The 24004-nt window shown below is 42.8% G+C and overlaps 1 pseudogene; it reads right to left on the bottom strand.

Annotated features, from left to right (window-relative positions):
• Positions 1-1358: 1358 nt before the first annotated feature.
• LOC123486179 lies at positions 1359-23993 on the bottom strand (annotated as a pseudogene).
• Positions 23994-24004: the final 11 nt, after the last annotated feature.

Here is a 24004-nt window from a genome sequence, read left to right as displayed (position 1 = left end):
AGCAGATAAGGCCTATGAAATCAATTTTAGTGAGACTGGGGAGAAATTGTGTTTGTATTACCCAGAGACTTTTTAATTGAACGTACAGTATAGTATCGCTGTTACATTTCTCAATTATTAAATGCCCCCAATATGTGAAAAACACATGAACTTTGCAGATAAGCCTACACATCCAATTTGATTTTATTGGAGAATACCAGTAATTTGTTTGACATGATGTAGCCTTTAGTCTGCATAAAAAATGAGGGTCGTCAACTTATCATGGACCTCATGAGTTGCTTTTAGACAGCTGTGATTTGGCTCCACTCCGATGGGCATACAGAGGAACCATAAAACAAATTGCACCTCATTCTAAACTGTTAGAATAATGGGTCTGTTGTCAGTCGGATATAGCACATTATCAAACCCTCAGTAGAGTAATCCACTGAGCGGCTATCCTGAGCAATGTACTGATGATATCTTAATTGCCTGAAATCATTGACCATGAAGGGAGTATGAATCACTGGTGTCAATGTGTAAAGAATGTCCGTTTTCAGCTATGCCTAGTCTTCAACTCCTTAAGGTTAACAATGCATCTTTCCAGATAGTGAGTAATCGGAGGATTTCAGAGAAGCATATGAAATTCTGTGCAGTGTGTGGGAGAGGAGCAAGAGGAGAGAGCCATAGTTGAGGTTAATCATTTGCAGCTTGGTGGAAATTCATTTGTAATTAAAAAGTAATGCATTTTCATGAATTCATTGGCATCAATGGCTTCATTACTCCTTTATAAAAGAGGTGACATGTTGAGGCCGAAGACCTTTGTTAAAGCCACAAGACTGGACTACCAATTACATTGGAAAATACATTGCAGTATGGCACCAATGGATGAATGGCTTAGTTTCACCAGTTGTCAGCCTTTTTGAAGCAAGTGGCATTGTGACATGCTCGGCTTGATTAAATTCTGAAAATAAGTTTGTGCATGCATGCGCGTTTTCTGGCGGTATGTAGCTTAGAAAAATAAATTGGGAGAAAAACAAAACAATTTAGAAAATCGCAAAAGATAAATTTATTTCAACAATATAAATATTTACATTTCACATTTAACAGACAAATATATTTACGGACGGATATTCCATTAAGAAATATAAAATGAATGTACAATTCAGGTAAACATTCTGTTTTTGGCTTCAGTAAGATTGTCGCTTTCTGACGACAAATGCCGAACACCTGGTATCACGGGATTGTCACAGAATACAAATGTGTTCTAATACAGGGTATTCCAATAGCCGAGATCCCTTTGGTATGTGGAGAGGAGGCAGTGGGCTAAAAGGTCCATGAATAAAACTACTAAATAATAGTTAAAATTTAGTTGTTTTTTAAAAAAAGGTGCGTTATTGAGTCTTCATCCAGGGCGGCGTTGATCTCACAGGCGCCTGACGTTCCTCTTGCTGCGAGCGCTGCCGATGAGGATGGCTCTGGAGCTGCTAGGCCCCCGGGCCAGCCCTGTGTGGCAGGCTGAGGAGCCATGAAAAGGGCCCCTGGCACAGGGTGCAGAAGTCAAAGGCACAGCTGAGGCGGGTACAGGTGGCCCTCATGTCATCTGCGTTGTGCTTGGCAGGAGAGCCGCAGTGCTTACAGGGCTTCAGCGACTCGTGCTGCTTCAGCAAACTGGCAGCCTAGAGAACACAAGCAAAGAATGTATAAGGCTACGGAGCATAACTCACTCATTGTATCACTTGTAACATGAACATGTCAATTCCTTTCCTAGAACTGATTGAAGGGTGACACCAACTCTCAATAAGTACACACACTGAGCACCATCATGTCCTCTGAACCTTTACATGCAAAGTGAATAGCGCAACCGTCACCGCTTGGTATTCTCTGAAGCGAGATTGCTGGGAGCAGTACAGCGACGGTGTGCCTTCTCTCTGGGAGAGCATCCTATAGCTAGACTTATGGATAAGGGGGTTGAAGCTACCCTCTGCATACAGGTCATTACAACCCGGGACAGGGCGGCGTCTCGTGGTCAAAGAGCCGACATTCTCCAGTCCTACAGAAGTTCTTGGGTCCTACAACAAAAACGGACATTGCCATTTACCAAACAATATTCATGCAGTGGATTACCCCTATGGTTAGGTAATTAAGATTGAAGTACTTGAAGGAGCCCCTGTAAATGAATCCAGATTAAGAACATATCAGCATAAGGGATTAGCAAAGTTTGGAGCCTCTGCAAGCTAAAAAAACAAACCATCAATGTGGTTCAAAAACCATTGACACCTGATAAAGAGTATACAATGACTAAAGGAACCCCAGTTAAATGTTAGCGCTTACCCTGAGTCTCTGTTTAGCCTGGTCGCATCTACGGAGTGCAGACTTGTCTTGGTAGATTTTTCTCCAGGTCTTGCTCACTTTTCTACAGCTGTGAAGAAAACCACCATGAATGAATACATAATAAGAGTATAAAAACATTTCCATGTTGAAAAACCTGTACAAGGGGGGCGCTAGAGAGCGTGCTATGGAGTAGACGTGCATTGCTAGAGCTCCGCTCAATTTTGAAACAAATTAATATTTATCTTAACCTCTCACAACCTATAACTTCAAACAAATATGACAAAGGGAAAAGGCAACAAAAAGGGGCTAAACAAGATAATTGGAATGAGATAGACAACGAACCAATTTCAACGTCGCGACCCACGAGGAGCTAGCTGAAGAGGCTAGCTTCCAAGAGTTCCCCACAGATCCTACTCAAAGTGACATACTGGCTGCCATAAACGCACTAAGCAAGAAGGTGGACACAAGGTTGGCTGATATCTCAAAGAGTATTGGGACTTTGGCCGAAACTGTGAAGGCAACTAAGGGAAGGGTGCACGAGGTTGAGCAGACGACAATCGATCACGAGGCCAGGCTACAGGACATAGAGAAACAGTGCGCAACGTTCAAAAATGACAACAAAACCCTGAAGGCCCGACTGAAATGCTCGAGTCGCATTCAAGACGCCAGAACATCCGAATATGTGGGATCCAGGAGGACACGGAGAAAGGGAAACCCACTGAATTTGTCTCGGAGCTGATACCGCATTGCTGGGGAGGGAACACTTCAAAACGGCCATCCTGATCGACCACAGCACACAGAGCACAGGCAACGAGCCGGCCAAGGGCGGGCCACCAAGGCCATTCATTGTAAGGCTGCACTATCCCCACACCAGGGATCTCATCCTCAAACTGGCTAGTCAAAAGTTCCCCCTTAACTACAACGGAGCCAGGGTGTCTTTCTACCCAGATCTTACCTTGAGGTGAGGAACCAACGGAAAGAGTATGATGAGGTACGCAACAAATGCAGGGCGGCCAACATCCGATATGGATTCCTCTTCCCAGCCCGGTTTAAGGTGACAGTCGAGGATCAACACGTACGTTTGACAACGCAAAAGAGGCAGATCTGTTCTTGACAAGCAAGCTCCCGGCTGAGGATACAGAACGGCTGTGCCAGCAGGCTTAATGGCCAAATACAGGCCAGGGAATGTGTGTGAATTGAATTTCCGGCCTATGTCTTTTCGATCAGAAGATCAGAAATTGGGACTTATAGGATAGGTGAGATGTTGTGGCTAATATAGCATTGTTTGGCATGTCATGTTTTAGCGCCACTCACCCCCTAACATGAGAGTTAAGTTAAGTGTTATTTAATAGTAGTTTATATGCGGAGCATCTATAGACGACGAGTTAGTTCAGGCTTTATGTCTAGACACCCTAACGTTTGTGTGTTAGCCAAGGAGTGCTTCGTTTGGGGAAGTCACTCAGTAAAGGGACGGGAGGGGGGTTGGGGTCTGTGTTTTATGTTCACGTTTATTAGTACAGGTGGCATGACAAGCTCCCGCACGGCCGTGGACGTTTTTCTTCTGGGTTTTGTATGACAGCAGCAATTTGCTTTAAAATAAGAAATGCCACATAGTGACCGAGCTCAGAGTAGACCAGGTGGAATAAAGATAGTCAGCTGGAACTGTAATGGATTAGGCCATGGTGAAACGAGCTAAGGTTTTTTCTCATCTTAAATCACTGGGTGCTGACATAGTGCTTCTTCAAGAAACTCATATTAAACGCCCGCGCAGGCAAGCTACGAGTCGGCTGGATCGGTCAGATATACCAGTCTAACTTTGATGCAAAAGCGAGAGGGGGTAGCAATCCTGATAAGGAAAAACATTCCTTTTGTTTACTCAACCTCGATTTCAGATCCTAATGGTCGGGTATATTATTGTGGCCGGTACACTGAATTCAAAACCAATAACCTTGGTCAATTTATATGGACCCAACTTCGATGATCCATTATTTTTTCAAAGGGTATTTAAGGCCATACCAAATATCTCGGATACAAGTGTTATTGTTGGAGGTGACTTTAACTGTACGTTAGACCCTCTTTTAGATAAACAGCTATCAAGGTCACTTCAACAATCAAATGCCAGTGTCTGTCTAAATACATTGATGACAAACCTTAACATTGTCGATATTTGGAGACTGACGCACCCAACAGACAGGGATTATTCTTTCTTCTCATCAGTTCATAAATCATATTCCAGAATTGACTATTTTTTGTTGGACTCCAAACTAATCTCAGCAGCTGAGTCGGTTACCTATCACCCCATTCAATTACGGACCACTCTCCTCTGTCCATGGTGCTGAAACTCGACAATATGTCGACAGGTCGGCGACCGTGGCGCTAGACGACATACCTGTTGAAAGATGAGGCTTTTTGTCAGTATTTGGAGGAGCAGATTGCCTTTTTCCTCAGTACTAACGACACGGGGATGTTGACGACTCCACCCTTTGGGAATCTCTAAAGGCTGTGATTAGAGGTTACATTATTTCTTATACATCAGAGAGGAAGAAACGTGCCAATACTAGGCTGAGAGAAATTGAAAGAGTTAGGGGAACAGGAGAACGTTTTTAGGACAAATTCCTCGTATACAGTCCTTGAGAAGATCACAAAGTTAAAGTATGAATACAATACCATCCTTTGAAACGGGTGGGCTCTTTACTTGCTAGAACGCAACAAAGTTATTTTGAACTGGGGGACAAACCACATAAATTATTAGCAAGACAGCTAAGGCATGTACAAGCATCTAGAGCTATTCACAAAATAAAAGACAAGAAGGGTAAAATAGTAACAGATCCGCAGGACATTAATAAATGCTTTGCACAGTTTTACTCAGAGCTATACCAATCAAATGCGATGCTACTGATCCACAAACTATGGAACGCTTTCTCGCTGATTGTGAACTTCCTAAACTAGACAGGGGGGCAGCTGCCGCACTCGATGCAGGGATAACCTTAGATGAAATTAACACAGCGATAGCACAATTTCCAAACAGCAAGGCCTGGGCCCGATGGATTGTAATAGAATTCTATAAGAAGTACTGCGCTAGTCTATCTCCACTTATGCTGCGAATGTTTCAACAATCCAAAGAAAATACCAAACTCCCGCAAACACTGTATGAGGCTACAATAGCCCTGATCTTAAAAAAAGATAGAGATTCCATGGAGATGTCAGTCAGTATCGCCCCGTGTCGTTACTCCCCATAGAAAACAAGGTGTTGACAAAGATATTGGCAAACCGATTGAAAAAATATATTTCCGACATCATACACCCTGACCAGACAGGTTTTATCCCGGGCCGACATATATACACAATTTGAGACGCCTTTTCAACGTAATGTATCGATCATAAAGTTGAGGCAGTGGTAATAGCTCTTGATGCAGAGAAGGCGTTTGATCAGATTGAGTGGAAGTATATGATGTCGGTTCTGGAGCATTTCGGATTTGGAAAGGAATTTATTAATTGGATAAGAATTATTTATGCACACCCAACGTCCGTGGGACCAATCAGGAAATGTCGCAGTCATTCCCGCCTGTTCAAGGGGTGCCCTATTTCGCCTGCTCTCTTCGCTATAGCCATGGAACCCCTTGCTACGCGCATTCGGGCATGTGCCGATATAGCTTCTGTTAAAATAAAAGACACACAGCACAAAAATTTCCCCTATATGCAGACGATGTTCTTTTGTTTTTGTCCAAGCCTAAAACGTCTATTCCACCATTACTTAACTTGATAAACCACATTCGGCTCCTTCTCTGGCTACAAGATAAACTGGCAAAAAGTGAGATGATGCCAATATCACGGCCTGTGGATATGCAATTTCTCCAATCTACCCCGCTTAGAACAGTGAGGGACAAGTTCACAAGCCTTGGCATTGTAGTGACAAGAGACCTTGACCAGCTATTGAAAGTGAATTGGGACATGAAATATATCAGCTTAAACAAAATATAGATTTCTGGAAAACTCTGCCTATTTCCTTGATTGGTCGTAACGCTCTATTAAAATGGTTGTCCTACCCAGGTTTCTTTACCTCTTCCAATGTCTACCCAATTTCCTTACCACAAAGCTATTTTAAGAAACTGGATTCAATAGTAACTCCATTTTTATGGGATAACAAGGCAGCCAGAATTGCAAAGAAGCATTTATGCAAGTACAATATAGAGGGGGCTTTGGCCCTTCCTCACTTCAAACTGTATTATTGGGCTGCTAATCTGAACATTGTGTCTTTCTGGGAGGGAAAGTTTACCTGAGATGAGAACGGAAGGATATGCCTTCATGGCTTTTGATTGAGCAGGCCTCCTGTCAACGTTCCTCACTCCCTGCACTTGTTAATAGCCCATCATATGTGAAAAAAAGCCACTTACGACTCCAATCCAGTCATTTGTCATACTCTTAGGATCTGGAAACAGATTAGGATTTTCTTAACATACCCACTGTGTCACATAGACAGCCCGATTGCTGAATCATGCTTTCCACCCCTGCAATGGATGATGTGGTGTTTTCACAGTGGAGGGAGAAGGGGCTCACAACAATTGGTAATCTATACATAGATGGTCGGTTAGCTTCATTTCAACAACTACAGGCAAAGTTCAACATGCCAACAACACATTTTTTCCAGATACCTCCAAATCAGGAATTTCTTGAGGACACACATCCCACAGTATGGCATGAAGCCAAATAGTCCTACATTAGATAGCTTGATCCTTGTCAAACCCCATTCAAAAGGGTCGGTCTCCAGACTGTATGATGTGCTACAGGCCCACATAGAGGTTTCCACAGACACCATTAAAAGGGCTTGGGAACAAGAACTTGGTTCAGAAATCTCAAATGAGGACTGGATAGAAGCTCTCAGGAATATAAACCACAGTTCAGTGAATGCCAGACACAACCTTGTACAGTTTAAGGTGATACACAGGTTACACTACTCAAAAGTAAAACTGCATAATATTCCCGGACACCTCACCACTGTGGAGAGGTGCAAGCAGGAGGAGGGGACGTTGTCCCACTTATTCTGGACATGCCCTAAATTACAGGCTTACTGGGCTCTCATTTTTGATTACTTATCTAAGGCCTTTGATAGAGTTCTAGCCCCAGACCCATTGATCGCTCTGTTTGGTACAGTTGATGGGAATAACCAGGAGGGGAAAGCTGTCTCTCTTTGTACTCTATTAGCCAAAAGGCTCATATTGTAATTTTTGGAAATTGGAGACTGTACCTACCTTTGAAATGTGGTTACGGGATTTAGGGAATGTAATCCATATGGAAAAGATTCGATACAACACCTCCAATAGAAGTCCATTGTTTTACAAAATATGGCAGCCGATACTGGATAAATGGTCTAGTCCCGCTTCATAACTGGGCTGACGATCTGCTGCTACTCTGTGCTGTACTCCACTCAATATTTATTTTTGGCTGAACTACACTGCTTGTAATGACTATATGCTGTCTTCTTATACACGTACCACCTAATAGGATTTTGTTTTATTTTGTGTATGTGTGAGTTAACTTTTGTTTGTCCTCTAAACTGGCCATCCCATCCAACAGTACAATGAATGTCATTGTTTGTATTGCTGTCTCTTTTACTTTATTTTTATTGGAAAATAATAAACATATTATAAAAAAAAAAAAGAAAAACCTGGTACAATTGTCATAGGACCAGTAAAGGTCACATGTTTACCTTATTACATTTGTCATTTACCTTATCAAGTCGACATCTCCCTAGCAGATGCAGGATCCTGGTGAGGATGTGCTTCATGTCCCTCTCCAGCAGTGCTTTTAAAACAGCCATACATTCCAAGGCCCATGTTCCCACCCAAAACCCTTTCAAGGCCGGAGTCCTCTGCTAGCCGGCTAATGACAGACCAGTCATAGCTATGGGTCCTCTTGAAACTGTTGGCGAGATCTTGCATACAGCGTGTTGAAACTTCAGTATGGGGAGTTTTGAGGCAGTATGCTTAGCCTTGTGATAATCAGCAACTGGAGTACATGGGGAGAATATATCCTGTCCTGGAGACTGTTCTAGTTCCTTTATGTTATCAACGTCCTCCTCTATCTCGGCTGTTCTGTAAAGAGAGGAAACCGCTGTCCTCGAATGCTTCACAGCCTAGGTTTACCTCGTCAAGTACCCCATCATGTTGGTTGTTCTCCTTATTGTGAACACCTTTCACATCATCCTTGAGGCAAAAGTTGGGCAGCGGTGGTGACACATGGTGAGAGCTGTGGTTTGACTACTACTTGGACGCATTCCTTTAGTGGGGAGGTTTTCAGGCCCGACTCTTGTATGTGACATGTTTCTCCATGTTGCATGGAAACCGGGGTTCCTCGTAGTTGGACGGACACTTCATTTTTAAATGACTGATTGTGGTCCCAAATTGTAGCCCTGAGGAAGAGAAAATAAACGGTGCATTAGCCAGTTTCATCTCAATCAAAACGCGACAAACTGGCTAGCTACAGTAGCTACATAACACGTTGTATCAAACCACCGTGGATTGCACACTCATACTAGAGTTAGTTACATTCTCTAAAATGTAACATTAGCCGGATATTGTTTTGGTTGATGAAAAAGTTAGGACAATTTAGAGCTGCAATCCCTCCAAATCAAAGGGCGCCCTACCCTAGTTCCCCAATTTAGCTTGCAGCATAGTTAACTAGCTAGCCAGGTTAGCTAACCGCAGCCAACTAATTTAGAGTAAAATATTATAGTTAACTACTATTGGGGATTTATTATTCTCCTAAATTGATGGGATGACTAACTTAGAAAGAATGCATTCTTGACTGGCTCTAATGTAGGCTGTGACACCTGGCAAGGCTGTGATTGATGTGAAGAGCTGTTTTAGGGGGTAAAATAAGATAAGGATTGTGTCTTCAAATGCTAGACTATACTGGTTCTTTTGTGATCTGTGAACCTTCCTTGGACATAGGAATGATGTCTAAGGGAGCTGGCTCTTCTCACTATGACAGGTTGTTGCATAATCTTGTGCCTGGCTGAAGTGTGCAACAAATGGCGCCGAGGGAGATGAGACCAACCCCTGAACCAACGGATTGGCTGAGAAAGTTTAAACCACACTCAGTCCTTTACTCTAATTGGCCAGCAGAGAAGTGGGAAACTTTCTCTGTCAGAGTATTTGAGTATTGGATCTGAAACAATGTTTTTTAGTTGTCTGGGGTGTCCTGCGAGACATCTCAGAGAGCCCGTATATACGAAACATCATATTTACCATCAGGGGCGGTGTGTTCATTAGGGCGATATGGGCACGCACTGCCAAACGGGAAAAGGGATTTTTCGAATCAATTATATCACAGCAACAGTAGTTATCAGTGTTCTAATCTAGACGTCTGATCTGCCACTAAATGTCCAATCAGGCTAAAGTCGTGCTTCAAATGGCCCCGCCCCTTTTTGGGGCGATTTCAGTCAGGTTGAAAATCGCCCCAGAAGTCTGTCATAGCCTCTCATGTAAAAATCTTTTTTTTTTTTCAAATATCAGAGCTTTCAATACAATCTCTATGGGTTTCTGAGGGCTTGCACTTACGCGCTTCTCGTCATACGTACATAACCATGAACGTAACTAAGAAAAAGAGCGTGGTAGCAGCGTCAATCAATTCACGTACTACTATCAAAAGATGGCTAGCGTTCAGAGCTACTGGAGTGTATGCTAGCGGTCATGAGGGAACATATTGTGGAGGAGGTGAAGTCGGCGAACTTCGTAGCTATCCAAGCTAGACGACCACGGACGTTTCTACACAGACACAGCTGGTGCTTGTGCTGAGGTACATAGATAGCAACCACAAAGTGCAGGAGCGCTTTTGAGTTCCTTCCCATCTCGGAATCAACCTCAGTCTCAATCGCCAGTGTGCTTTTGGGAGACTGAACGGTCTTTGCCGACGACGAGAAAAGTCAAACCGTGGTGCACTGGCACTGTACCAGGTTCTCTGAGCTACAACCTCCAGGAGACGTTCTCTGAGACTGTGACTCTGTTGGAACATCCTCATAACTACTTCCATGACAACAGCCGAAGCTGAGAGGATGTTTCTCAACTTTGACACGAGTTAAGACATTCCTCGCGAAATTCAATGGGCCAGGAACGTCTGAATGCACTGGCCATGCTTTCCATGGAGAGGGAACTAGTCCCTCAGCATGCCTGATTTCAATGAGAAAGTCATTGACCCGCTTCGCTGCATTGAAAGAGAGAAGAGAACAGTTTCAGTACAAGTAATGTAGCCTCTCTCTCTCCTTTGTCCCTCCCTGTCTGTCTCTTTAACACACACACGCCCAAATCAGTTCACAGTTGATGTTGTTTAAAATAGTTATTTTTAATTTTAAAAAAGTTAAAAAATAATAATAATCTGTTCATGTTCATTTTACAAATCTATACAATTGGCCAGAATATGGTTGTTCATATTTACAAATCTATACAATTGGCCAGAATATAGTTGTTCATTTTTTACAAAGCCATACAGATAGCTGTATTCTACCTTTTCTAGAAATTATTTTCAAATTCTGTTTTCAGGCAAAATGTCTATCACTGTTCATTTTCACAAATCTATACAAGAGGGCAGAATATGGAAGTCTATAAAAATTTCTTATTACCAATAACTTGCATCAATGTTTTCAGTAGCCTCTATCAAAAGCTCCTGCTTGCTTGTTGGTGAATTATGCTCAGGTGCACATCTTTCCAATTCAACCATGAGGCAAAAAATGTGGTAAAAGCTCTTGTTGATCCTACAATCTGAACAAATACCAAGATGCTGTATTTTCAGCTGATATTTCATTTGTTTATGGAAATGCATATTGTTTATGCAGTGTTGAGGAATGTGAAAAAGAACACCCCATGATTATTTTCTACTGTGATAACTTGTTTTGCTTTTGTAAGCCAACACTTTTGAGATCAGTCAATAAATGCTTCTGGCATTGACTTATATGCTGCCCCTGTCTTCATGTTGTTGCTGGACATACAGTGGGGGAAAAAAAGTATTTAGTCAGCCACCAATTGTGCAAGTTCTCCCACTTAAAAGATGAGGCCTGTAATTTTCATCATAGGTACACGTCAAACTATGACAGACAAAATGAGAAAAAAATTCCAGAAAATCACATTGTAGCATTTTTTAATGAATTTATTTGCAAATTGTAGTGGAAAATAAGTATTTGGTCAATAACAAAAGTTTCTTAATACTTTGTTATATACCCTTTATTGGCAATGACACAGGTCAAACGTTTTCTGTAAGTCTTCACAAGGGTTTCACACACTGTTGCTGGTATTTTGGCCCATTCACTCCATGCAGATCTCCTCTAGAGCAGTGATGTTTTGGGGCTGTCGCTGGGCAACACAGACTTTCAACTCCCTCCAAAGATTTTCTATGTGGGTTGAGATCTGGAGACTGGCTAGGCCACTCCAGGACCTTGAAATGCTTCTTACGAAGCCACTCCTTCGTTGCCGGGCGGTGTGTTTGGGATCATTGTCATGCTGAAAAGACCCAGCCACGTTTCATATTCAATGCCCTTGCTGATGGAAGGTTTTTCACTCAAAATCTCACGATACATGGCCCCATTCATTCTTTCCTTTACACGGATCAGTCGGTCCTCGTCCCTTTGCAGAAAAACAGCCCCAAAGCATGATGTTTCCGCCCCCCATGCTCACAGTAGGTATGGTGTTCTTTGGATGCAACTCAGTATTCTTGTCCTCCAAACACGACGAGTTGAGTTTTTCAAAAAAGTTTTTTGGTTTCATCTGACCATATGACATTCTCCCAATCCTCTTCTGGATCATCCAAATGCACTCTAGCAAACTTCAGACGGGCCTGGACATGTACTGGCTTCAGGGGGACATGTCTGGCACTGCAGGATTTGAGTCCCTGGCGGCGTAGTGTGTTACTGATGGTAGGCTTTGTTACAGCTCTCTGCAGGTCATTCACTAGGTCCCCCCGTGTGGTTCTGGGATTTTTTGCTCACCGTTCTTGTGATCATTTTGACCCCACGCTGGTGAGATCTTGCGTGGAGCCCCAGATCGAGGGAGATTATCAGTGGTCTTGTATGTCTTCCATTTCCTAATAATTGCTCCACAGTTGATTTCTTCAAACCAAGCTGCTTACCTATGCAGATTCAGTCTTCCCAGCCTAGTGCAGGTCTACAATTTTGTTTCTGGTGTCCTTTGACAGCTCTTTGGTCTTGGCGCATAGTGGAGTTTGGAGTGTGACTGTTTGAGGTTGTGGACAGGTGTCTTTTATACTGATAACAAGTTCAAACAGGTGCCATTAATACAGGTAACGAGTGGAGGACAGAGGAGCCTCAAGAAGAAGTTACAGGTCTGCTTTGGAGAGCCAGAAATCTTGCTTGTTTGTAGGTGACCAAACACTTATTTTCCACCATAATTTGCAAATAAATTCATAAAAATCCTACAATGTGATTTTCAGGATATTTTTTTCTCAATTTGTCTGTCATAGTTGACGGTACCTATGATGAAAATTACAGGCCTCTCTCATCTTTTTTTAAGTGGGAGAACTTGCACAATTGGTGGCTGACTAAATACTTTTTCCCCCCACTGTATCTTTTTAAATGTGTGTAGGTCACCTAAATCATCAGAAAATTGCCCCCCTGAGAATTTTCAGGAGCCTCCACTGTTTTACCATTGAAGGTTTTTGCATTAATTAAAATAACTTGTATATCTTAGAAGTCGTTAAGACCTCTTTTTGTTCCTAATACCAGATTTGAATTGTAGCGACTTTGACACTACTAAACGATAATTGTTAACATTAATCGTAGGCAGCATCAGATCAGTCCAGTAACGTTAACCTTAACTATATTAAAGATAATAGTAATGTTAACTCTGTGGATATTATATTCATAGGATAGCCAACGCTAGCTAACCTCTAATTTTATGCGCCGTACGTTTTGCGCTTAAAACGACAATATGTAAATATTGACATGACGTTATTGAAACGTTATAGCTACTAAGCAGTTTAACTAGTTACCTAACGTTAAATGAATATTCAACTCCATTGCTAGTTAGCGTCAAGCCAGACAGTTATGGCTAGTTAGCTAGTCAAATTGGTTGACATTAACTAACGTTAGCTAACATTGCAACAAACTAGCCAGCCTGCATCAAATGAAATGCGACACATCATAGCCTAACACAATATCTAGCTAGTAATGCAAAAGCTTAATTGAGGTAAAGTAACAAATATTTCATACCTGTACGTTAACTTTAAAAATGACTCCTTGTTTCCCACCTTTGTCTACTGTTTAACCTTTGCTAATGACATTAGCTAGCTAACCGGAAATTCCCAAACTCCAGACCTACTTGAAACCCAGAGTAATTCTGTTGGATTGACAGACGTCTGATTAAAGAGACATTTCATGTATCACTTACATCCCAAACCAACAACAACAAAACGGCAGAACAGGACATTTCTAGGTATTTTCATGTCTCCTTTATATACCAGCTTGCATTCAATTCATTTCCTATTAACATCTGCACAGGTAATGATAACAACTGTTAACTTTTTGTATGAATTAGCAGATGTTCCACTGTCATTAACTGAATCTATTATTGTAGAATAACCATGCTCGAAAAAACACCTAGCAATGTAATAAACTCAATTCGTTCCCATTTTATAGAGCTTTTTTTTATAGAGTTTCTTAGTAATATAGAACATTGCAACCTAACTCTTCGATTTATATATGTGTTTAGGAACATCAGTTAACCCTCTACACTCATGGGAATTGGCCTATATGGATAGGGCTAAATTGAAATGTTTCTTACAGAAGAAATATGAAACATATGCATAAACCTGGTAGCAATTGAAAGGAACAGTTTGGAGATAACGGGAAATTATTAGACCAAAGTTGAGGACACAACAGTTCACCTGACACAAGACTGAATCCAAACATTGCACTTGATTCTGTGCATTTTACATTTACTGTACTTTTCGCAGCATTTGTTGATAACGAAATCTGAAAATATCTGGATACATTCAGAAACATGATAAGAATATTCCTGGAAAATGTGGGGTAGGTGCAAGATAAGACAAATGACAAGGGCTTGAATGAGAGGGACTAACTGGTGTCTCCAAGTGGCTACACAGTTCCTAAGTCATTTCAATGCACTTTTATGACTCAAAGAAGAGTCTTCAACTTATAAAGGTGTTTTTTTTTAGCTCTCCTAGATGTGCTGTTGAGGAACTAAAAAGCAAGTACACTTGTAAATGTTTTGTTTAGAGCACAACCTTGCATCGCCACCACACAATTAGTTGTTATTTACTCAATCCCAAAACGGACCATTATATATCGCAATCTGGGTCAGGTGGGCATCATTTGAAAGCTTGTTGTATTTCCAACTTCGACTAGCTACGTTATAAAATACGATCTCTTACAGTGTTAGGCCAAGGCAATTCAGAGAAACAATCATAATGTTGGTGGGCGATAGAAAGGAGGCATTAGTGCATTTAGGTGTGTGTTCCTGGCAAAGTTTCTCATCAATAAACCAAACATAGCTCATTCTGTTTCAGAACAACTCAGGGCGTAGCGCCATGTCATCTCTTGTAACTGTACATCAAACATAGTGATCATAAGCGATTGTACACTGTTTATGACATGAGTTTCATGATATAATATCATTCACATTTCCACCTCACTTAAACCTCATTCATAAACAGTAAAATAACACTCCTGTCTAAAAGAGGTGAAATGAGAAGTTATTTTTACATGCTGTGGATATTGTTGAGCCTCCTTTCTCTCTCTCTCTCTCTCTCTCTTCTTCTCACCCCACCCCTACGGCAGTCTGATAAAAAACCTAACCTCAATATTACTGCTCTCACAGTGCTGGCTTCTTTGGCCCATTAAATTATCCTTCCCATGTGTCATCTTGCACATTTCCTCCCATGAAATGTTCATTATAATTACACTTTCTTAATGATTTATAAGATATATGTGTGTATAATATTTCGGGTTCAGGAAGGCATGGCCTGTTGGACAACACAGGAAGGGGGTCAGAAGGCATGGCCTGCTGGACAACACAGGAGGAAGGCCAGAAGGCAAGCCTGTTGGACAACACAGGGAGGGCGTCAGAAGGCATGGCCTGTTGGACAACACAGGAGGGGTCAGAAGGCATGGCCTGTTGAAGAACACAGGAAGGGGTCAGAAGGCATGGCCTGTTGGACAACACAGGGAAGGGGTCAGAAGGCATGGCCTGTTGAACAACACACAGGAAGGGGTCAGAAGGCATGGCCTGCTGGACAACACAGGAAGGGGAGTAAGGCACGGCCTGTTGGGCCAACACAGGGAAGGGGGTCAGAAGGCATGGCCTGTTGGACAACACAGGGAAGGGGTCAGAAGGCATGGCCTGTTGGACAACACATTGTGGAAGGGGTCAGAAGGCATGGCCTGTTGGACAACACAGGGAAGGGGTCAGAAGGCATGGCCTGTTGGACAACACAGGAAGGGGTCAGAAGGCATGGCCTGTTGGACAACACAGGGAAGGGGTCAGGAAGGCATGGCCTGTTGGACAACACAGGGAAGGGGTCAGGAAGGCATGGCTCGTTGAACAACACAGGGAGGGGGTCAGAAGGCATGGCCTGTTGTACAACACAGGGAGGGGTTCAGAAGGCATGGCCTGTTGGACAACACAGGGAGGGGGTCAGAAGGCATGGCCTGTTGTACAACACAGGGAGGGGTCAGGAAGGCATGGCCTGTTGGACAACACAGGGAGGGGGTCAGAAGGCATGGCCTGTTGGACACCACAGGGAGGGGTCCAGAAGGCATGGCCTGTTGGACAACACAGAGGGGGTCAGAAGGCATGGCCTGTTGGACAACACAGGGAGGGGGTCAGAAGGCATGGCCTGTTGGACAACACAGGGAGGGGGTCAGAAGGCATGGCCTGTTGGACAAACACAGGAGGGGGGTCAGAAGGCATGGCCTGTTGGACAACACAGGAGGGGGTCAGAAGGCATGGCCTGTTGGACAACACAGGGAGGGGGTCAGAAGGCATGGCCTGTTGGACAACACAGGGAGGGTCAGAAGGCATGGCCTGTTGGACAACACAGGGAGGGGGTCGAAGGCATGGCCTGTTGGACAACACAGGGGGGGGTCAGAAGGCATGGCCTGTTGGACAACACAGGGAAGGGGTCAGAAGGCATGCTGTTGGACAACACAGGGAGGGGGTCGAAGGCATGGCCTGTCTACAGTCTCTAACTTCACCACATGGGACCATGAAAGGTCTGTCCTGGGTTAGTAATGTTCTATCTTTTGCCGTTGATCGTCACAGTCACTGAGCTGGTTAGGAGGTTATACACCTGGTTCAACATCACCTGAATGGTTAGGAAGTTATACACCTGGAACAACACCACACAGCTGGTTAGGAGGTTATACACCTGGAACAACAGCACACAGATGGTTAGGAGGTTATATACTCTGGAACAACACCACACAGATGGTTAGGAGGTTATACACCTGGAACAAACAACACACAGATGGTTTTAGGAGGTTATACACCTGGAACAACACCACACAGATGGTTAGGAGTTACCTGGAACAACACCACACAGATGGTTAGGAGGTTATATACTCTGGAACAACAGCACACAGATGGTTAGGAGGTTATACACCTGGAAACAACACCACACAGATGGTTAGGAGGTTATATACTCTGAAACAACAGCCTGCTGTTCGATCAACCTACTGATCCATCACAGCCTGCTATTCGATCAGCCTACTGATCCATCACAGCCTCAAGCTATTCGATCAGCCTACTGATCCATCACAGCCTGCTGTTCAATCAGCCTACTGATCCATCACAGCCTGCTGTTCTGATCAACCTACTGATCCATCACAGCCTGCTATTCGATCAGCCTACTGATCCATCACAGCCTGCTATTCGATCACCTGCTTGATCATCACAGCCTGCTATTCAATCAGCCTACTGATCCATCACAGCCTGCTATTCGATCAGCCTACTGATCCAATCTTATTGAGCAGAATAAAAACAATTTAAAAAAGGGAGGATGGCCTAGCAGTGATGAATTTAAGAACTTCTTCCAAGAAAAGATCATGATCATTAGAAACAAATTGTGGACTTTAATATGCGTATTTCTGTATGAAACGCTGTTGTCCTGAGTCTGCACAGAACTGCCTACAGGACCCTATTCCAACTAAACTACTGAAAGAGCTACTTCCCACCTGTGCTTGGTCACTCCTATGTTGAACATAATAAATGTCTCCTATCCTCTGGATGTGAACCAAACTCACTAAAAAGTGGCAGTATAAAGCCTCTCCTGAAAAAGCCAAACCTGAAAAAATAAAAATATCAGCCCTCTATATTGAATGGAATCCCTCCCTCCCTCCCTCCCTCCCCTCATCAAAGCGACTTACAAATTGGTGCATTCTAGCCAACAATGATGGACTAACCACTACAATGTTTTTTTATTTATTTTTTGGGGGAAGAGGGGTAGAAGGATTACTTTATCCCTATCCCAGGTATTCCTTAAATAGGTAGGGTTTCAAGTGTCTCCCGGAAGGTGGTCAGTGACTCCGCTGTCCTACGGCGTTGTAGAAGGAGCTTGTTCCACCATTGGGGTGCCCAGAGCTTTTATGTACTTTACACCATCGTCTTGGAACACCTTACAAAATAATTTTAAACTGGAAGAACTTGTCCCGATTTTGGGGTTTTTAAATCTCTGATGAAGGATTTTGAGGCTGATTCCCTGACCTGTCAATGTTTTTGAATTTGCTGTTTTTGATATTGTTATACTCTTGTGAATTCTTGAATGGTTTTTACTAGATTACTTGTAGTTTTTCATGTTTGTATGTCTGTAATTTTTTGTAATGACTTGGTGCTGCCTATCTTGGCCAGGACGCTCTTGAAAAAAGAGATTTTAAATCTCAATGAGCCCTTCCTGGTTAAATAAAGGTTAAATAAATAAAAATGTCTTCCATTTCTAATAATTGCTCCCACAGTTGATTTCTTCAAACCAAGCTGCTTACCTATTGCAGATTCAATCTTCCCAGCCTGGTGCAGGTCTACAATTTTGTTTCTGGTGTCCTTTGACAGCTCTTTGGTCTTGGCCAGTGGAGTTTGGAGTGTGACTGATTGAGGTTTATACTGATAACAAGTTCAAACATCTGCCAATTAACCACAGGTAACGAGTGGAGGACAGAGGAGCCTCTTAAAGAAGAAGTTACAGGTCTGTGAGAGCCAGAAATCTTGCTTGTTTGTAGGTGACCAAATACTTATTTTCCACCATAATTTGCAAATAAATTCATTAAAATCCTACAATGTGATTTTCAGGATTTTGTTTCTCTCAATTTGTCTGTCATAGTTGATGTGTACCTATGATGAAAATTACAGGCCTCTCATCTTTTAAGTGGGGAGAACCTGCACAATTGGTGCTGACTAAATACTTTTTTTTTCCCCACTGTATATACAGCAGTATGTGGACACACTCATCAGAAATGGGTACAGATAGATACTTTTGTATATATAGTGTATGTTGACACCCCCTTCAAATTAGTGGATTCGGCCATTTCAGCCACACCTGTTGCTTTGACAGGTTATAAAATCGAGCACTACAGCCACACAATCTCCATAGACAAAACATTGGCAGTAGAATGAAGCGCCGAAGAGCTCAGCGACTTTCAACGTGAGCAACGTCATAGGATGCCACCTTAACAACAGTCAGTTCGTCAAATTTCTGCCCCTGCTAGAGCTGCCCCGGTCAACTGTAAGCGCTGTTATTATGAAGTGGAAACGTCCCCAGGAGCAACAACGGCTCAGCCCGCCAGGTGGTAAGGCCACACAAGCTCACAGAACGGACCACGAGTGCTGAAGCACATAGCGCGTAAAAATGTGCAACTCTGCGGTTGCAACACTCACTACCCCGAGTTCCAAACTGCCTCCCCGAAGCACGTCAGAACAAGAACTGTTCGTCGGGGAGTCTTCATGAAATGGGTTTCCATACCGAGCAGTACTTTACACTCAAGCCTAAGGTCACCATTCGCAATGCCAAGCGCCAGCTGGAGTGGTGGTAAAGCTCGCCACCATTGGACTCCTTTGGAAGCAGTGGAAACGCTTTCTGTGGAGTGGGATGAATCACATTTCACCATTCTGGTTGTCCGACGGACAATCGGTTACGGACGTCAAGAGAACAGCTACCTGCCCGAATGCATAGTGCCAACTGTAAGTTTGGTGGAGGAGGAATAATGGTCTGGGGCTGTTTTTCATGGTTCAGGCTAGGCCCTTGCTTTGTTTCAGTGAAGGGAATCTTACGCTACAGCATACAATGACTTCTAGACGATTCTGTGCTTCCAACTTTGTGGCATCAGTTTGGGGAAGGCCCCTTTCCTGTTTCTGCCTGTCCACAATGCCCCTGTGCACAAAGCGAGGTCCATACAGAAAAGGTTTGTTGAGATCGGTGTAGAAGAACTTGACTGGCCTGCACAGAGCCCTGACCTCAACCCCCTTCGAACACCTTTGGGATGGAATTGGAACACTGACTGTAAGCCAGACTTAATCGCCCAACATCAGTGCCCGACCTCACTAATGCTCTTGGCTGAATGGAAGCAAGTCCCCGCAGCAATGTTCCAACATCTAGTGAAGCCTTCCCAGAAGAGTGGAGGCTACAAGTTATAGCAGCAAAGGGGGACCAACTCCATATTAATGCCCATGCGATTTAGGAATAAGATGTTAGACGAAAGCAGGTGTCTACATACTTTTGGTCATGTGGCGCACCTAAAGGTTAGAGGTCAGGGTTACTCACCCAGTGGTAGCGCTGTAGTCCACCAGCAGAGGTTTCTTCATGTAGGAGCCCAGCAGGATCTTTCCATTAGAGGAAGGTTTCAGCCAGCAGGTCCATCTTTGTAACCCAGAGCTCTGTCTGAATCTGAGAACCACTGAAATGATCTGGGCTGATCTGGCCTCCCTCTGGACGACAACAACACAACACAACATTACACTATTGTTGGCCCTATCTGCCCCATCTCGTCTGTGTGTACGTACGTTTCCCGGTGGCAGGCCAGAGCAGAGCCAGCCAGTCAAGTCGAGGTTGGCCTTGTCCTCCAGCTGCAGTGTGATGGCTCTCAAGAGGAGGAGCACAAACAGCCACAGTCACAGCCTCAGGATCTGACAGCACGATACAGGAGGGACAGACGGATGGACAGACGGATGGACAGACGGATGGATAGACAGATGGGGCGCCCACTCTGGACCCACGGGAGCCCTGTCATGGAGAGGTCAGGGTTAGAGGTCAGGGTTAGAGGATTCCAGGTTTAGAGGAGTCAGGTTTAGAGGTCAGAGGAATAACAAAGATAGTATTATATGATCAAGGATTGTAACGTTCTGGGTTGGCTCTACATTCATTCTTGGAACCAGATCGGGTCAATGTTTCTAACTACAGTCCTTCAGAAAGGGTTAGTACACTCCTTCAGACAGTATTCCCACCTCCTTCAGACAGTATTCCTCCTTCAGACAGTTTTCACACTCCTTCAGACAGTTTTCACACTCCTTCAGACAGTTTACACTCGCTTCACAGTTTTCACCTCCTTCAGACAGTTTTCACACTCCCTTCAGACAGTTTTCACACTCCTTCAGACAGTTTTCACACTCCTTCAGACAGTATTCACTCCTTCAGACAGTATTCACCTCCCTTCAGAAAGTATTCACACTCCCCTTCAGAAAGTATTCACACTCCTTCAGACAGTATTCACACTCCTTCAGACAGTATTCACACCCTTCAGACAGTATTCACACTCCTTCAGACAGTATTCACACTCCTTCATTGTCAGTATTCCACACTCCTTCAGACAGTATTCACACTCCTTCCAGACAGTATTCACACTCCCTTCAGACAGTATTCACACTCCTTCAGACAGTTTTCACACTCCCATTCAGACAGTTTTCTACACTCCCTTCAGACAGTTTTCACACTCCTTCAGACAGTTTTCACACTCCTTTAAGCATTCACATCCTTCGAGAAAGTATTCACACTCCTTCAGACAGTACTTCAGACAGTATTCACACTCCTTCCAGAAAGTATTCACACTCCTTCAGAAAGTATTCACACTCCTTCAGAAAGTATTCACACTCCTTCAGACAGTATTCACACCCCTTCAGACAGTATTCACACTCCTTCCAGACAGTATTCACCTCCCTTGAACCCAGTATTCACACTCCTTCAGACAGTATTCCCACACTCCTTTAGACAGTATTCACACTCCTTCAGAAAGTTCACACTCCTTCAGACAGTTTTCACACTCCTTCAGAAAGTATTCACACTCCTTCAGAAAGTATTCACATTCCTTCAGACAGTACTTCAGAAAGTATTCACACTCCTTCAGAAAGTATTCACACTCCTTCAGACAGTATTCACCCCTTCAGACAGTATTCACACTCCTTCAGACAGTATTCACACTCCCTTCAGACAGTATTCACACTCCCTTCAGACAGTATTCTCCCTTCCACATATTCACCTCCCTTCAGACAGTATTCACACTCCTTCAGACAGTAATCCCACACTCCTTCAGACAAGTATTCACACTCCTTCAGACAGTATTCACACTCCTTTAGACAGTATTCACACCCTCAGAAAGTGGACTCCTTCAAAAAGTATTCACACTCCTTCAGAAAGTATTCACATCCTTCAGAAAGTATTCACACTCCCTTCAGACAGTATTCCACACTCCCCTTCAGACAGTATTCCACCTCCTTGACCTTTTCCCATTTATTGTTACAGCCTGATTTTAAATGGATTCAATAGGAGATTTTTTTGTCACTGGCCTACACACAATAACCCTACGCAATGTCAAAAGTGGAATTATGTTTAAAAAATTTACAAATAGATGAAAAGCTGAAAATGTCTTGAGTCAATAAGTATTCAACCCCTTTGTTATGGCAAGCCTAAATAAGTTCAGGAGTAACAATTTGTTTAACGAAACTAAGTTGCGTGGACTCACTCTGTGTGCAATAATAGTGTTAACATGATTTTTTGAATGACTACCTCATCTCTGTACCGGACGTAGGGGATTTCAACCATGAGGCCATGGTGACTAAAACAGTTAGAGTTGAATGGACCAGACCAGACCATCTTAATACTATTTAATTGACCAGACCAGACCATCTTAATACTATTTAATTGACCAGACCATCTCAATACTATTTAATTGACCAGACCAGACCATCTTCTTCTTTATTTAATGGACCAGACCATCTTTCTACTATTTAATTGGACCAGACCAGACCATCTTAATACTATTTAATTGACCAGACCAGACCATCTTAATACCATTTAAATTGACAAAACCAGACCATCTTAATACTATTTAATGGACCAAGACTAAATCTTAATACTATTTAATGGACCAGACCATCTTAATACTATTTATTGGACCAGACCAGACCATCTTAATACTATTTAATGGACCAGACCAGACCATCTTAATACTATTTAATTGGACCAGACCAGACCATCTTAATACTATTTAATGGACCAGACCCATCTTAATATTATTTAAAATGGACCAGACCAAGACCATCTTAATACTATAATGGACCAGACCAGACCATCTTAATACCTATTTAATGGACCAGACCATCTTAATACTATTTAATGGACCAGACCAGACCAGACCATCTTAATACTATTTAATGGACCAGACCATCTTAATATTTAATGGACCAGACCACCATCTTAATACTATTTAATGGACCAGACCATCTTAATACTATTTAATGGCTGTGATAGGAGAAAACTGAGGATGGATCAACAACATTGTAGTTCGTCCATACAATACTAACCTAAATGACAGTGTGTAAAGAAGGAAGCCTGTACAGAATACAAATATTCTAAAACATGCATCCGGTTTGCAATAAGGCACTAAAGTAAAACTGCAAAAATTTGTAATAGTACTAGAGGAAAACCTGGTTCAGTCTGCTTTCCACCAGACACTGGGAGGATTGAATTCACCTTTCAACAGGACAATAACCTAAAACACAAGGCCAAATCTACACTCTGGAGTTGCTTACCAAGAAGACAGTGAATGTTCCTGAGTGGCCTAGTTACAGTTTTTGACTTAAATCTACTTAAATCTACTTGGCAAGAACCTGAAAATGGCCGTCTCAGCAACTGATCAACAACTAACTTGACAGAGCTTGAAGAATTTTGAAAAGAATAATGGGCAAACGTTGTACAATCCAGGTGTGGAATGCTCTTAGAGACTCTACCCAGAAAGACTCACAGCTGTATTCGCCACTTAGGTACTTCTACAAAGTATTGACTCAGAGGTGGAATAACTTATGTGAATTAGACATTTCCATTATTTCATTGTCAAATAAATTAGCAACCATTTCTAAAAATATGTTTCCCCTTTGTCATTACGGGGTACTGTGTGTAGATGGGGGAGATTTAATTTGGATCCATTTTTAACTCAGGCTGTAGCACAACAAAATAAGTCAAGGGTTTTGAATACTTTCTGAAGGCACTAGTTTAAATGTGTTAAATTAAATCAAACTTTATTTAAAGTTGCATTTAAAATCCCACACACTTTTTAAATGAAAACAATCTAATTAAAAAAGTCAAAGCAAACAGGAAGCATTAAGCAAACAGGAAGCAGTAAGGCACAATGCTCTGCACTTACAGATGTCCTCATGCTCTTCAAAATCCTCCAGTTCAATCATGGAAGATGGTC

This window comes from Coregonus clupeaformis, unplaced genomic scaffold, assembly GCF_020615455.1.
Source record: "Coregonus clupeaformis isolate EN_2021a unplaced genomic scaffold, ASM2061545v1 scaf1049, whole genome shotgun sequence".
Taxonomy (NCBI): Eukaryota; Metazoa; Chordata; class Actinopteri; order Salmoniformes; family Salmonidae; genus Coregonus; species Coregonus clupeaformis.
Note: the sequence above shows the minus strand (reverse complement) of the source record. Positions and strands in the feature narration are given on the sequence as shown.